This window comes from Mytilus californianus, unplaced genomic scaffold (genome assembly GCF_021869535.1).
Source record: "Mytilus californianus isolate M0D057914Y unplaced genomic scaffold, xbMytCali1.0.p SCAF_3, whole genome shotgun sequence".
Taxonomy (NCBI): Eukaryota; Metazoa; Mollusca; class Bivalvia; order Mytilida; family Mytilidae; genus Mytilus; species Mytilus californianus.
In genome coordinates this window covers 96,658,862-96,673,819 of record NW_026262679.1, presented here as the reverse complement: position 1 = coordinate 96,673,819, position 14,958 = coordinate 96,658,862, and the positions used below count along the sequence as shown (strand labels likewise).

At 30.8% G+C, this 14,958-nt stretch overlaps 1 long non-coding RNA gene across 1 annotated transcript; it reads left to right on the top strand.

The window, feature by feature from the left end:
* Positions 1–4,679: 4,679 nt before the first annotated feature.
* On the top strand, positions 4,680–9,958 carry LOC127733334 (uncharacterized). Its single transcript, XR_007997084.1, has 5 exons — positions 4,680–5,309; positions 5,682–5,762; positions 6,051–6,128; positions 6,534–6,615; positions 7,120–9,958. It is a non-coding gene; the product is annotated as an uncharacterized LOC127733334 (long non-coding RNA).
* The last annotated feature ends 5,000 nt before the right edge of the window (positions 9,959–14,958 follow it).

Below are 14,958 nucleotides of genomic sequence, written 5' to 3'. Positions count from 1 at the left end.
TTCAGATGTTTGCCAACCTGTATCCTTAACTTATCAGATGTATTACAGCCTGTATCTTTTATGTATCATATGCATGTCAACCTGTATCCTTCATGTAGTATATGTATGCCAGTTTGTGTTCTTCATGTATTGTATGTAAAATTGCCAGCTGTTACTTAAATGGTTGAGATGTTCCTTAACCTATCAGATAAATGCCAGCCTGTATCCTTAATGTATCAGATGTGTGTCAGCCTGTATCCTTCATGTATTATGTGTATGCCAGTCTGTGTCCTTCATGTATCATATGTGTGCCAGTTATATCTTAAATGTTTTAGATGTTTGCCAACCTGTATCGTTAACCTATGAGATATATGACAGCCTGTATCCTTAATGTATCAGATGTGTGTCAGCCTGTATCCATGTATTATGTGTATGACAATCTACCCTTCATGTATCAAATGTATGCCAGCTATATCTTAAATGTTTCAGATGTTTGCCAACCTGTATCCTTAACCTATCAGATGAATGCCAGCCTGTATCCTTAATGTATCAGATGTGTGTCAGCCTGTATCCTTCATGTAGTATATGTATGCCAGTCTTTGTCCTTCATGTATCATATGTATGCCAGTCTATGTCTTTCATGTATCATATGTATGCCAGTTGTATCTTAAATGTTTCAGATGTTTGCCAACCTATATCCTTAACCTATCGGATGTATGACATCCTGTATCCTTAATGTATCAGATGTGTGTCAACCTGTATTCTTTATGTATTATGTGTATGCCAATCTGTGTCCATCATGTATCATATGTATGCCAGCTTTATCTTAAATGTTTTAGATGTTTGCCAACCTGTATCCTTAACTTATCAGATGAATGCCAGCCTATATCCCTAATGTATCAGATGAATGCCAGCCTGTATCCTTTATGTATCAGATGTATGTCAACCTGTATCCTTCATGCATTATATGTATGCCAGTCTGTGTCCTTCATGTATCATATGTATGCTAGCTGTATCTTAAATGTTTAAAATGTTTGCCAACCTGTATCTTTAACCTATCAGATGTATGACAGCTTGTATCCTTAATGCATCAGATGCATGTCAACCTGTATCCTTCATGTATTATGTGTATGCCAGTCTGTGTCCATCATGTATCATATGTATGCCAGTTGTATCTTAAATGGTTTAGATGTTGTCAAACCTGTATCCTTAACTTATCAGATGTATGACAGCCTGTATCTTTAAGGTTTCAGATGCATGTCAACCTGTGTCCCTCATGTATTATATGTATGCCAGTCTGTATCCCTCATGTATCATATGTATGTCAGATGTATATAACATGTTCAGATGTTCCTTCACCTATCAGATGAATGCCAGCCTGTATCCTTAATGTATCAGATGTATGTCAGCCTGTATCCTTCATGTATTATGTGTATGCTAATCTGTGTCCTTCATGTATCATATGTATGCCAGTCTGTGTCCTTCATGTATCATATGTTTGGGAGCTGTATCTTAAATGTTTCAGATGTTTTCCAACCTATATCTTTAACCTATCAGATGTATGACAGCCTGTATCCTTAATGTATCAGATGTGTGTCAGCCTGTATCCTTCATGTATTATGTGTATGCCAGTCTGTGTCTTTTATGTATCATATGTGTGCCAGCTGTATCTTAAATGGTTCAGATGTTTGGCAACCTATATCCTTAACCTATCATATGAATGCCAACCTGTATCCTTAATGTATCAGATGCATGTCAACCTGTATCCTTCATGTATTATATGTATGCCAGTCTGTGTCCTTCATGTATCATATGTATGCCAGCTGTATCTTAAATGTTTCAGATGTTTGCCAACCTGTATCCTTAACCTATCAAATGTTTTCCAACCTATCTCCTTCACCTATCAGATGAATGCGAGCCTGTATCCTTAATGTATCAGATTATGGATTTATGTCAGCCTCTATCCTTCATGTATTATATATTATATGTATGCCAGTATTTGTCTTTCACGTATCATATGTATGCCAGTATGTGTCCTTCATGTTTCATATGTATGGCAACTGTATCTTAAATGTTTCAGATGATTGCCAACCTGTTTCCTTAACATTTTCCTGTGGCAGCCCAAATTTCCCTGACATTCATCCTCCTTGACAATCTCTATTACAAGACCTACCTATTGTATTTATTGTTAATTTGTTCTTGTCCTGAACATGCATAAAATATTTGCCACTGGACATTAAACAACCAACAATCAATCAATCTTATACAATATGTCAAGCTTTAAAACACTAATCTAGAAAAAGTGAATTAATTTAGCTGAGACTATCAAAGATCTTCCATCAACAAATTGCTAAATAATAAAAAAAGATTTCAGTTTTCAGGTTCATGGAAAACTCAATTTGGATGTCAGGTAATATTTTGTAAATGGTGAACAATAAGCAATTGAATAAATTCAAGATATTATTAGGTGTTAATGGTCATGATTATCTTATGTAAAGGGGAATATGTGCACTACATTATGAATTGACAGAAAAATGTGTTTATACAAAAGTAAATGTATTAATGCAAATAAATATCAAATAATGAATTCAGTAATACATCTTACTTACTAGCCATTTCTGTACTAACATTTAACAATATAACAGACCTATCCTTTTTTCTTTATCATTGGTAAGTCTAAGCTTTATTGGTCATTTCTGAGTTGTATTTTCTTTGTTTCTTGCTTTTTTGCTGGTTTGAATGGTTTCCCATATTTGATAGTTGAAATGTTATCTAGTTTTTGTAAGAGTTCCTTAGTTATGTATTCTGAATTTTATTTATTTGATATTTAAGCTTTAAAGTTTTTTCTACAGGTGTCACTTTATAAAAAGTTATTTCAAAATTTAAGCATTGTAGTGCATATAATTCATTTACTAAAGTTGTCCAGATCCTTGTCCCATGTTGTCTTATATCATTTATGTTTAGAGAATTTGGTGTTGATAGCAGCTCTTAAATGGTTTCTGTTTTTAATGTATTCAAAAATATTCAATGCTTTATTTAAAGCAGATTAAAAAAAAACATTGATAGACATTTTTGTCGAGCCTGCGACTTTTGTTGCAAAAGCGAGACATAGCGGTCCTACATTCTGTCGTTGTCGGTGGCGGCATCCACAAATATTCACTCTGTGGTTAAAGTTTTTAAAATTTTAATAACTTTCTTAAACTATCCTGGATTTGTACCAAACTTGGACAGAAGCTTGTTTATGATCAAAAGCTAGTATCTAGAAGGAAATTTTGTAAAAAAAAATCCTGTTTTTCCGTATTTTACTTGGACTTAATTTTTCTTCCAGTTAACATTACATACAGTCTGCAGTTAAAGTTTTTAAAACATTTATTAGATTCATAAACCATCCTGGATTTTTACCAAACTTGGACAGAAGCTTCTTACAATCAAAAGATGGTATCTAGAGGAAAATTTTTAATAATTTTTTCCCCATTTTTGTTGAGCCTGCGACTAACAGCATCGCTGTGGCAGAGGGGGCATTAAGTCTTCGTAACCTGTTGTCTGTACGTCTCAAAATTAGTTTCCGTTCTCTAACTTTAGTTTACCTCAATCAAATTTTTTGAAACTTATACACAATGCTTATTACCACAAAACACAGATGAGGTTAGCATTTTGGTGGTGCCACTTTTACTGTTCTTGAGTTATACCCCTTTATAATGTTATATGCAAGCGGGATATCATCTGTGTCCCATGGACATATTCTCCATTTATTTTAGATTGTGTCACCATGTACTATAAATCATTAAAACACAGTTAAAATATGAACTGCCAGTCCTTTTATGATGCAACAGTTCTTGAACTCAAGTGGTAAGTTTTTTTACAAAAACAATCAATTTATCACTTTTTTAAGATTATTTTTGGAACTGATTGTTGCGTTCTAGCTGACTTTGAAGCTTATAGTAAGGCAACGGTAAAATATTCATTTTTATGTGGTCTATTTTTTGGTTGAAGCTTCAAAGAACTTTTTCTGAATGTGAACAGTAAAGAAGAAGCCTTGTGTAGGGAGAGTGATCTCTGCACGTTAAAGAACACTTGCAACAACTCTCTGAGGGTCTGTAGGTTACCTGTTGCAAGGCAAAATTTCTGTCCCTCTCAAAGTTGCCCCTTTTTCCTAATGGTAGTTTAAATTTAAACCCTTCAACCTTGTTTACCCACTTTGCAAAACCTACCTACTGGAATTATTGTCCTGAATATGCATGAAACATTTGGAAATTAACTGGCTGCAATGAGATGGAATATTATGAAAGATTTATTATCCTAGCAAGAGATCTCCATGGCCAGAGCAAAGGCCTGATGGAAGATGATATGGTTTTCATTGGTGATGAGACTAATTTCAACCAGAAAGATGGGTCATTTCAGATGTATCAAGAAATCAAGGCTTTTCCATGTTTATTTTAAAGTATTCCATTTTGTTTATATAATTTTGCTTGCATAAGTTGTTATATTGAGAAAATGTAATTAAGACAGCAACCTAACAGAAGATATTGTAAACTGGTGAATAAGAGGTAAAATTATATTTGATTATTCACAGTAATGCATTGCTAATTGAAAAGTTAATGAGCAGAAAATACTAAGTAAATTTTTTTTTTACACTTTAATTTTAAATTTTTATTGCATATATTTATTCAACATTTTGTAGATTTCCCATTAATGGATTATAAAAAAAAAATTAAATGCCAGTGGTGAAATATATTTTATTTACAAAAGTTATTCCATCCTTTTTCAGATGTAGAGATCACACAAAAAGGAAAATTTAATGTTGCTGCAGGACTAGAAAAATTTGATAATGTTTTATCTCCGGTTCGTTAAAAAATATTTTAATCGTAAAGAGAGCAATGGTTTTGTCAAAATTTTGTGACATAGAAAAGTGGATGGTGATTATTTTATACTGGAAAACATTCAAATTTAAATCTGTTGTAAAGATTAATTTTAATTTTATAATTGGGAAATCAGGGTGGATTTATCTTCTTTTGGAGTAAAATGCTTTTGATATTGCTATGGATTTTAAATTACTGTAAATTCAGAAATTATTGTTTTTTTTCCTCCCAATGTAAATAGTGTGACTGGGTGAGTATAGCAATAATAAGAACTTGAATTCTGATATAGGATAGATATATATATGTATGCAGATTTTTCTGGAATCGCAATAATTAGTCTCATTTTCCAGCCGTTCATCAAAAATCACAATAATAAGTTTATAGCTAACTATTTACATCCTTTTTCAGATGCCGACATCACACAAAAAGATTAATTCAATGTTGCTGCAGGACTTTGCTGTTTTATCTCAGGTTTGTTAAAAATATTTAATGTAAAGAGAACAATTATTTTGTTTTGTTGCTTTGTCAAGTTTACTTATATCTTTAACGGGAAGTAACTAATGAACATAAAGTTTTGCAAAAACTAACATGATTTTTAATCAAAATTCTGTTACAATAAAAGAATTATTACAATTAAGGATGTTGATAATCTTTTAAACTGGAACACCTTCAAATCTAAATCTATATCAAGGAATTGAAATTGTTTAATTTGTAATTCAGCATTCAGGGTGAATTTAACTTCTTTAGCAGAAAACTAATATTGATGTTGAATTGGACCTGAGATCATTTACCTATTAATAGTTAATATTTTAAGATATATATAAACTTACTTTTTATTTTCAGTGTGGAACAGAAATTGAGATACATTGATGTCAAAAATTCTGGAGACTTGAGAATGAGAAACAACATTTCATCAACAGAACTGTTAGTAGCATATTTTAAATTCATTTAGGAGATAATTTTCATTTTTGATGCATCCATTCAATCTTTGTATTAAATAGACACAAAGAAAAGTCAGGTGCCATTTCATGATTATAATTAGAAGAAAGCGTGAATGAAATATTTCAAAGTTAAGTTATAGGAATGAAACTTTGAATATCATTAAAATCAGATCATATGCAGTTCCAATTATATCATTTATTTTAACTTTAAGCATTTTTGTTGTTCTTTTTTTCTTAAAGGAAACTAAACTGGGACTTTTTGTTTTTTCAGGATGAAAATAGCAAACAGGAAGTTGTCAAGAGATTGTTACCTCAAGTCTGAAAAGGTTCAATGCAAATTAAACACGAGGTAATCTTTTCTTAAATTTAAACAAATATTTTAGAAGGTTGATATGTATTATGGTCAAGTGGTCATATGTATCAATAAGACCCAGTCATCTAGAACTCTCTTATTTTTTACTAATATTGAAAAAATACATAGAAAAAAAAAATACAATCTGAATAATGGATGTGATATTCTGGAGAAATTGTTCAATTTTCAAAAATTATCTTTAGAACACTGAGCAACGTAAGCTGATTTTTTAGTGCCTGCTCAGACAGATTGGATTACTTTTACAGAATATCTAAAAAAGAAAAGAAAAAAAGACATAAAATCCAGAATAGAAATGAATTATATTCTAATATTCTACTGCTACCAATTAGAAGTTGAAGAATAAATATAAGTATCTCATGACAGTAAAATTTATTTTTTCAGCTTCATTCAATGCTGGCCTCTGTATTCACAAAGTGCCATGATTAGATGAAACTTGATGGGAAGAAATTTACTTGATGTTTGGGTAAGTCAGCATTACTACAAAAAAGCTACACAAATGCATTGTTAAAGAGACAGGTATCCTTGTATTAAATTTCCTTGTTAAAGAATTTAGATGACAGTTATTTCCCTTATTTCTACCAGTTTATATATTTATAGCTTCAAGGGGGGGGGGGGGGAGGGGAATGCATTGCTGAAAATTATTTCAAGGGAGACAATTTGAGTGATTTTATTGTCTTCAGGATTAATTTATAAATACAATGGTTTACAATAATCAAATCAGATTTGCTAATAGACCCGAAATAACATCATGATCTTACTGCAAGATTGATTTTGTATGCAAGAACCACCATTTGAAACATTTTCATATTCTTAAAACCAAATATTTGCCGTCTGGCTTGCATTGTAAATGGATATTCATTGGACACAAAATGGTATAAAAATCAAGAACCTTTTTGACTTAGCAGCAAATATTGTGATACAGAAATATTTTTTTTCTCCTTTTTATACTTAAGAATTCCATTTGTAGGTTATGTTTGATGGTTCCAATTCTGGATATTTTGGAAAAAAAGGTGAAAATGAAGGAAGGACATCAACACACACACCATCAGTTTTAAAAGAGAGAGACTCGGTTACAAAATATAATGCCAGAACTAATTTGCTGTGATAGTATATGGACTAGAAATACTAATTGGCTCCGGAACAAGTTGTGCAAGGGAAGAGACTTAAAATAAAACAACAGACTCAGGAATATGTTGTGCAAAACAAGAAACTTTTATTAAACAACAAAACAATAGGATATAATCAGTGATGAAATAAAAACTTTGTTTAGCATGAACTTTTTTATTTATTAGTTATAAAATTGAGGAGAGAAAGTCAATTATAATTTTCAAAAATGATTTTCAGAAATGTGTGAAAGGAACAGAGAGAGAGACAGCTAGGTTTTGTCATGATTAAATTTGTTCATTTTAAAGCTCACTGCTTATCTTCAATGTTTGATTAAAAATTTGTTTTTTTCTTTAGATCTGTTGAGTCGTCATGTTAAAATGTGAGAGAGGAAGAATATTCAGTTGTAAATATTTATCCTGTTTCAACCATAAAGCTCATAATATTATTACCATTTTTTTTAACAAGCAGTTTGACAATAGACAGTCACTCCTGGTTTTTTTTTTTTTTTTGCATTTATGGTTTAGACAAGATTAGTCTAAGAGGAAGGAAAAATGCAGTGTATGAAAGAGAGAAAGAAGGACTATGTAAAGGTCTATTCTTTTTCAGCAAAACAGCAGGTTCTTCGTTACAACTTTTTGTATTGAGATAATCAAGCACCTGCCAATTTGTTTAAATTGGATAAATCTTGGATGAGTATAACATTGTGTATGGAAAACTGTATCTTTAAATATGCATTTCAGACACACTTAGAATATTACATATTAGAAAATTTAGATGCTAAATATTCATTTTATATCTAAATAATCACAATCATGCTATATATTAAGTGTATCATTTTTCTAAATATTTATTTTCAAGTTTTCAACACAGGAAGTGTAATCTAAGTATGATGAATGAGGAGCTAATAGGTTTAAAATGGGCAAGGGGAGGGAATATACATATTTACCTCCTAATACTGGTTGCTTCCTTTGATGAAAGTTGATTTATTATACAGTATATTTAAGGGTTCATCAAATGTTATCAAAATTTGCCATTTTAATTGTAGAGCTTAGTAAAAAAAAAAAAAAAAAAAATAAATAAAAGAAACAAAAATTATAAAAAAGAAGAAACACTGTTATCTAAGTTCTAGGAAATGGCAGTATGGGTTGTTCTGAAATTTATAAGATGTATTGGATCCAAAAGTCTTCTTATAACTTAAATGCATCTGGTGTGTGTGTGAGGGAGCAAAAAATATTTTGTGAAGGTTTATTCTCTTTCAGCCAAACAGCAGGTGCTTCTTACAATTTTCAGTAGATGTCTCAAATGAGTTACCGAAACCTGCCAGTTGGTTTAGATAAGATAAATCTAGAAGCAGAAGATAGTATTTTTAGATGCTAATTTTTATTTGATTTTTTAGGCTTGAATCTATGAACAAAGAATATACACACTGAATATGACATGGATTAAAATTTTATTAATCAGCTCTCATTTTTTTTTAAACATTACAGTCCTGTTCTATTCTATGTGTATTATATCATTTTTTAAACTTTTCAACACAGAAAGCAAAATCCAGGTGTGATGAATGAGGAGCTTAAATAGAGTGAAGTTTAAGGCAAGGGGAGGGAATACACCTATTTACCTCCTTATTCTGGTCGCTTCCTTTGGTGAAAGGTAATTAATTAGACATCTATAGGAGCACATCAGATGTAATCAACATTTGCCATTTTGAAGAGCTTAGTAAAAAAAAAAAGTAAACTAAGTTCTAGGAAATAGCAATATATGGGTTGGTTTGAAATTTAATGATATCGTTTGGATATAAAATTCTTTTTACAGTTTTAATTCATCTGATTTGCATATGTGATAGAGAGAGAGAACAAGACTTTGTGAAGGTTTATTCTGCTTCAATCTAACAGCAAGTGCTTCTTTCGTCTTATTGCAGTCATCTCTTATGAGCAATTTTCAATAAAATAACTAAAACCTGTTAATAGATTAAGATTGAATAAATCCAGAAAAAGGGTCAAGTATTTTCAATCTAATTGAAAGTACTAAAAAATCAATTATTTTCATTATTTGGATTAAGTTAATATTGTTTTATTATAGACATTTTTCATAATTAGTTGTTAGATGAAGATGGAGACCATGATATTTTATTAAAACATTCAAATGTTTTTTTTTTTAAATTAAAAATTCTTTGCTGATAATTTTTAAAAGAAGCTATTACAAATTTGACAAATATTTACAATGGAATGAAAAACAGCTATTATCTCCCTTTATCAAGACACACTTTTTACAATAAAAGAAAACATGTATAAGAAAGCGAAAATATTTTAATAATTTCTAAATTTGCATATTTGTACTTTTTTTTTTTTTTTTTAACTCATAATGATTTTTTTTTTAACACTAGCTCATGATCTTTGCTAACTATTTTTTGTTCACAACACATGGAAAGTATACCAATTCGTTTTTTTTCTGTCTTTGTATGCAAAGATGAGTGTTTTTAAGAATAATTTACTCTTTTTGTATTACAAAGTTGCAATCTAACCAAACCGTTCACTGATTATTACCAGCTAGAGACCATTTGTTATATATATATATATATATATATATATATATTAGACATGTTTAGACTTGTTCATATATATATATATATATATATATATTGCCAGTAATAAAATTTACTTAAGAGAAATGCAGTCAGCTTCTATGTTAATATGGAATAAATGAAGGCTTTTTGTGTATGGTAATTGAAATAATAATATTCATTGATAAAAATTATTGAAAATTAGCAGTGATGGCTTGTTGTCCTATTATATCCCTACTCTAAGAGTTGGGCTATATTGCATTCACCTTGTCTGTCCCTCTGTCTGCCAGTTTGTTCAACAAATATTTCTGCCTCATTTTTCTCGGGTACCGCTGAACAGAATGACTACCATTTTGGTCAAATGCTTGTCAGTGATGAGTTGTAACATGTGAGCATAAGATCTGTCAGACACCTACTTTTTGTTTTCTGATACTTTGAATTTTAAAAACTGGTGATAAGATAATTTTAACAGTACATTGTCAATGATATTTGGTACACATTTATACCAGTTATATCCATTTTATTGAAATTTTTTGGTGTTCAACAACTGGTCCCCTTGGAAAAGCTAAAGAATAATGTTTTGTTCTATCCCAATTTACATCTGATGGTACCAGTCTTGTCACTAGCCTTTCAACTTTAATGTGAGTCTGACACATGGTCATGGCAAGGGTTCGACTCCAAACTTGATCAACAATGATTGCAAGAGTTTTCCTGCTACCAATAATAAACTAACTGTCACATATAGCCAAGATTACTGAAAGTGCTGTTAAACACCAACAAACTTATCAACTAGTTTTGTACTTATGAAGGGAAATAAAAAAGTCATATATTTTCTGATTATTGATTGCAGTAATTTTTTTCTGTTTGATTTAAAATTCATGCTGAATTGATTGATTGATTGATATTTGCCTAACGTCCAGTGGCAAATATTTCATACATTTTCAGGACGAATGCTGAATTGAATCTGAATGGGGGAAAACAATTGGTTTTTTGGTCATATTACATGGAAAGTGAAAGAATGTCTTGTTTACTGAGAGTGGTGCAGCCTTTTAAAAGTGAAACCATCTACTAGGCAGTGTCACGGTGGAAAAATGGACAAAATTTGATTTTGAACCTTTTCGGATATTTGTAACATAATTTCGTAAAATCATTGTTTTTCTTGTATATGAAATATTTCTCAGTGATTTTTGTCTCGCCTTGACGGAGTCAAAAACCGAGACATAGGTATGCTGTTTCCGGCGTCTGCGGCAACGGCGGCGGCAGCCAGGTCTAGTTCATGGTGAACCACTATAGTGGTAGGTCAATGATATTTGGTATGCAGTTGCATTAGCATTGGCACATCTCATTACCATGGAGATTATTTGGCCCCGCCCCCTCAGTCAAGGTCTATTGACTTTGAAACTTTGCGCAGTTTACATGTATTAGTTTGTGATTAGGTCAGTTTGTGAGGAACCACTAGTGGTATGTCAATGATATTTGGTATGCAGCAGTTTGTTTTTCAATTAGCTACATTTACTTCAATCTTACCTATTATTCTTTTATCTATTTAATTCGATAAATAAGTCTGTAAGTTCTATTGTTAATTATTTTGCTGTGTGCTAATTTTTCTATAACCCGTTAATTTGTATTTGTCACTCATTTAGAGAAATATTTGTCAAGTCTGTTCAAGTAATTTTTAGTTTGTCATATAAACTGTTTTATTATTTCGATATGGCAGATTGGATTTAGTATTACACTGAGCAGTTCGAACTCTGTACAATAGTATTGTATGCTGAACTATTAAATCACATATCGCGGAAACCAGAGTCGTCATATGTTGCAAGAGTTAGTCCCAGAGTCAGAGTCCGTGCAGACTCGTATTGTTTATTGTGTGCGTGTGTGGTTGCAGACCAACACATAACCCAGTCACAAGATACACCCAGTTTCTATTTGTGACAACAGCATGTGATCGTTGTGGGTTGTGGCAATTTTAATTTTCATGCCTAAAAAAATCACAGTATAACACTACATTATACAATATTTGTGCATGAGAATTTTTTTCTGTTAAGCATTTCTTTGAATTTTTTTTAAAGATGAGCAGTTTTGAATGTTAGCTAGCTAATAAGCTGTCAATTACAAGACAGGAAATTGGGTAGGAATATTTTATTTATTGCAGCATTTTCACTGTCTAGAAGTTTGTAGCCTATCGGAGCTATTGTTTGCACAAAATGACAAAAAAAATCTTGATTTTAGTACATTCAAGCTCAATGTTGCGCCAAATAAACTGAAATTACTTTTTTCTTTATCATTTTCTTGGTTCAATGATACACATATACGTAAAATACATACAAGATGAACTAACATAAACGATTTTCACAAAATTTGAATTTTTCTTGAGTCTTTGACCTTTTTTTCCATACTGTTACATTGCACAGTTGAGTCAAAAATTCAATCTTTTTGGCTAAAAATTTGTTTTAACAAGTAGAAATTGTTTAACACTATTCATGCTGTCTGTCTGTCCGTCCGTCCGTCCGTCACGATTCGGAAGACCCTCATATTAACTATAGGTACTTGGGGAAAGCATATTTTTTTTTAGCTCTCCCCTTTTTTCCAAAATATATCAGTGACTGTGGATAGTAAACTTGGAATTGATAGTAAATAGCTAAGACACATTATTTCTAGTATTTTATTTTCATATAAAACACAAAAACGCAAAAATAATCGAAATTAATAGAAAACAAAAAAATAACGGATTTTGGAAAAAGGGGGAAGGCTAAACAAATCAAAGTACTGAAGTACTGAACATCGGATGACCGCAAGTTCTTGTCGATGGTCACAAGCACTTGTCTCAGAAAAAAATCACATCTCTATAGCTGAAAGTTAATTTAATGTACAGAGAGATATTTTTTCTGAGACAAGTTCGTGCGTGGATGATGAATAAATGACAGGGAATTCAACATCACCGTAATAACTATTATATTGTAGTGATATGAATCAGTATACTTTGGTTTGTTGTTATATATTATATCAATATTTGTATATAACAGTTACATGTATATATAATTTTCATCCATTTGTATATCATTCTATTCTACTATTCTAATAATAGTGCAGTGGAAGTGCATGGTGGATACTCTTTTGTAATAATTCGATTTTTCTAATAGATTGGATTTGAGTAGGCATTCATATTTTCCCGCAAAACGTTCTTGAGATATTCTTCCGCATGCGTTAACACAATTTTTCTGTACGTGTGCATAGATATTAATGATTTTTTACTTATATATATATATATATATTTCTAACGACAAAACATTTTCATATTATTAATTTATGTTCTTAAAAATATATTTTTATGAGTATTCATCGAAGAAATGAATTTATAACAAGCGATAAGGAATGTTATTTTGCACTCGATAATGTCCGCGTATTTATAGATCGGTTACCAGTCAAAAACGAAAGTTACGTCAGTAGAAATCTCTGTGGCAACAATACATCGGAATGCCCTCACGATCATCGCGATGTAAAAATTGTCCTGTTCCCAAGTACATATGTGCAATCACAATAACCTCTAACATGTAAGAGCTTAAAAAATCTATTTTTACAATAATATTAAATCTGTTTAATTTTGTCCTTTTTCTTTTTAATAAATATTTAGAATTTCTAAAATCACCAAATAGTATTTTTTTACGGTTAAAACTATTTCCAAACTTAATTTCAATAACTGTACAAAGGGAAACAACTCATTCTTAAAAAAATACCAAAATCTTCATCTCTCATGTTAAGGTGTGAAATATGAATGAGCCAGTTGGAAAAAAAATGTAAGGTTTTTTTCAACCTTGTCTTATGTTTTAGATAGGAGTGCAATTTAGGAGTGAGAGAATGTATGCAAGAAACCTAGATTATCTGAACTAAACTATACTATATAATTACATTTTGATAAAAAAATCTTAACTGCATAAAACTTCTAAATAATACCAAAAAAATTGATTTTGTATAGAGATTATATTTTAAATTACATGTCCGTTGGGCATAAATATGATCATTATTTTATATATGATGGACAATCAACTTTTCTTTTATAATGATCGGCAAAGAAAAGGTGCATTAAGCATATTTAGTTATGATACCTACATGTTCATTTCTGTATATCCCTTCAACTTTGTAAATTTAAAAGTAAAAAGGAATTTCTTTTATATTTTCTTATCATTTGTATTTATTTAGATATGAAAATAAAGAGATGTTGAATGATTGCCAATGAGACAACTATCAATAAAGACTAAATGACAAAAATACAGTTCATCATACGGCCTTCAACAATGCCTGAGCTAAACCCATACCGTAAAGTATCTTTAAAAGCCCCAAGAATGACTAAATGTGAAACAATTCAAACAAGAAAACCAACAACCTGATTCATTTGCCCTCATGTCAATGATGTCTGTAAGCTGAACATGAATTGTAATCAAACTGGACAAAAATATCGCAGATTGTGAGTTATTGGTAAAAAACATACTTCAAATTATGTATAATACATGTAATTGAAAAGAATTTGTACACATTAATTTATCTTTACGCAGTTTGGTTTGATAACTGATAGTTTGGCAATATGTTACTGCAACCGTGCCATATTACAAATTATGTTTGCCTTTGTATGTAAGCACAAAAAGACAAGCTATTTTAATTACCGTTTACAGGGTAACACAATCAAAATGGTACTCTCCCCTTTATTGCATATTGTATCCTATTTATGTGTAATGTTAAAATTACAAGTATAATTCATATATTGAGATATGAATTCAGGTCCCTTTACAAATAGATCCGTTTACAGACGAAAGTTCCTACTCAGAAGAAAAAGGTAAAATCACTGTGAGACACGGTACTTCTATGATTTTTGCCAAAGTTTGACACTTAACTTATTAAAATATAGTTTAACACAGTAGCATATTTTATTATTAACATTCATAGTACTTTGTTTAGAGAACTAACTTTTATAATACTATTTGAGCACAAGTATAGCCTTAGTACCTATTTTAATCAGTCAAAGTAATGGGAGAAACAGTTTTATATGTCCGTAATATGGATTAAATGTACTCGGTTTTACTCTGTTTAATTATTATCCCATGAAAAACTAGCTTACAAATATTTTGAATCACTTGAATCACG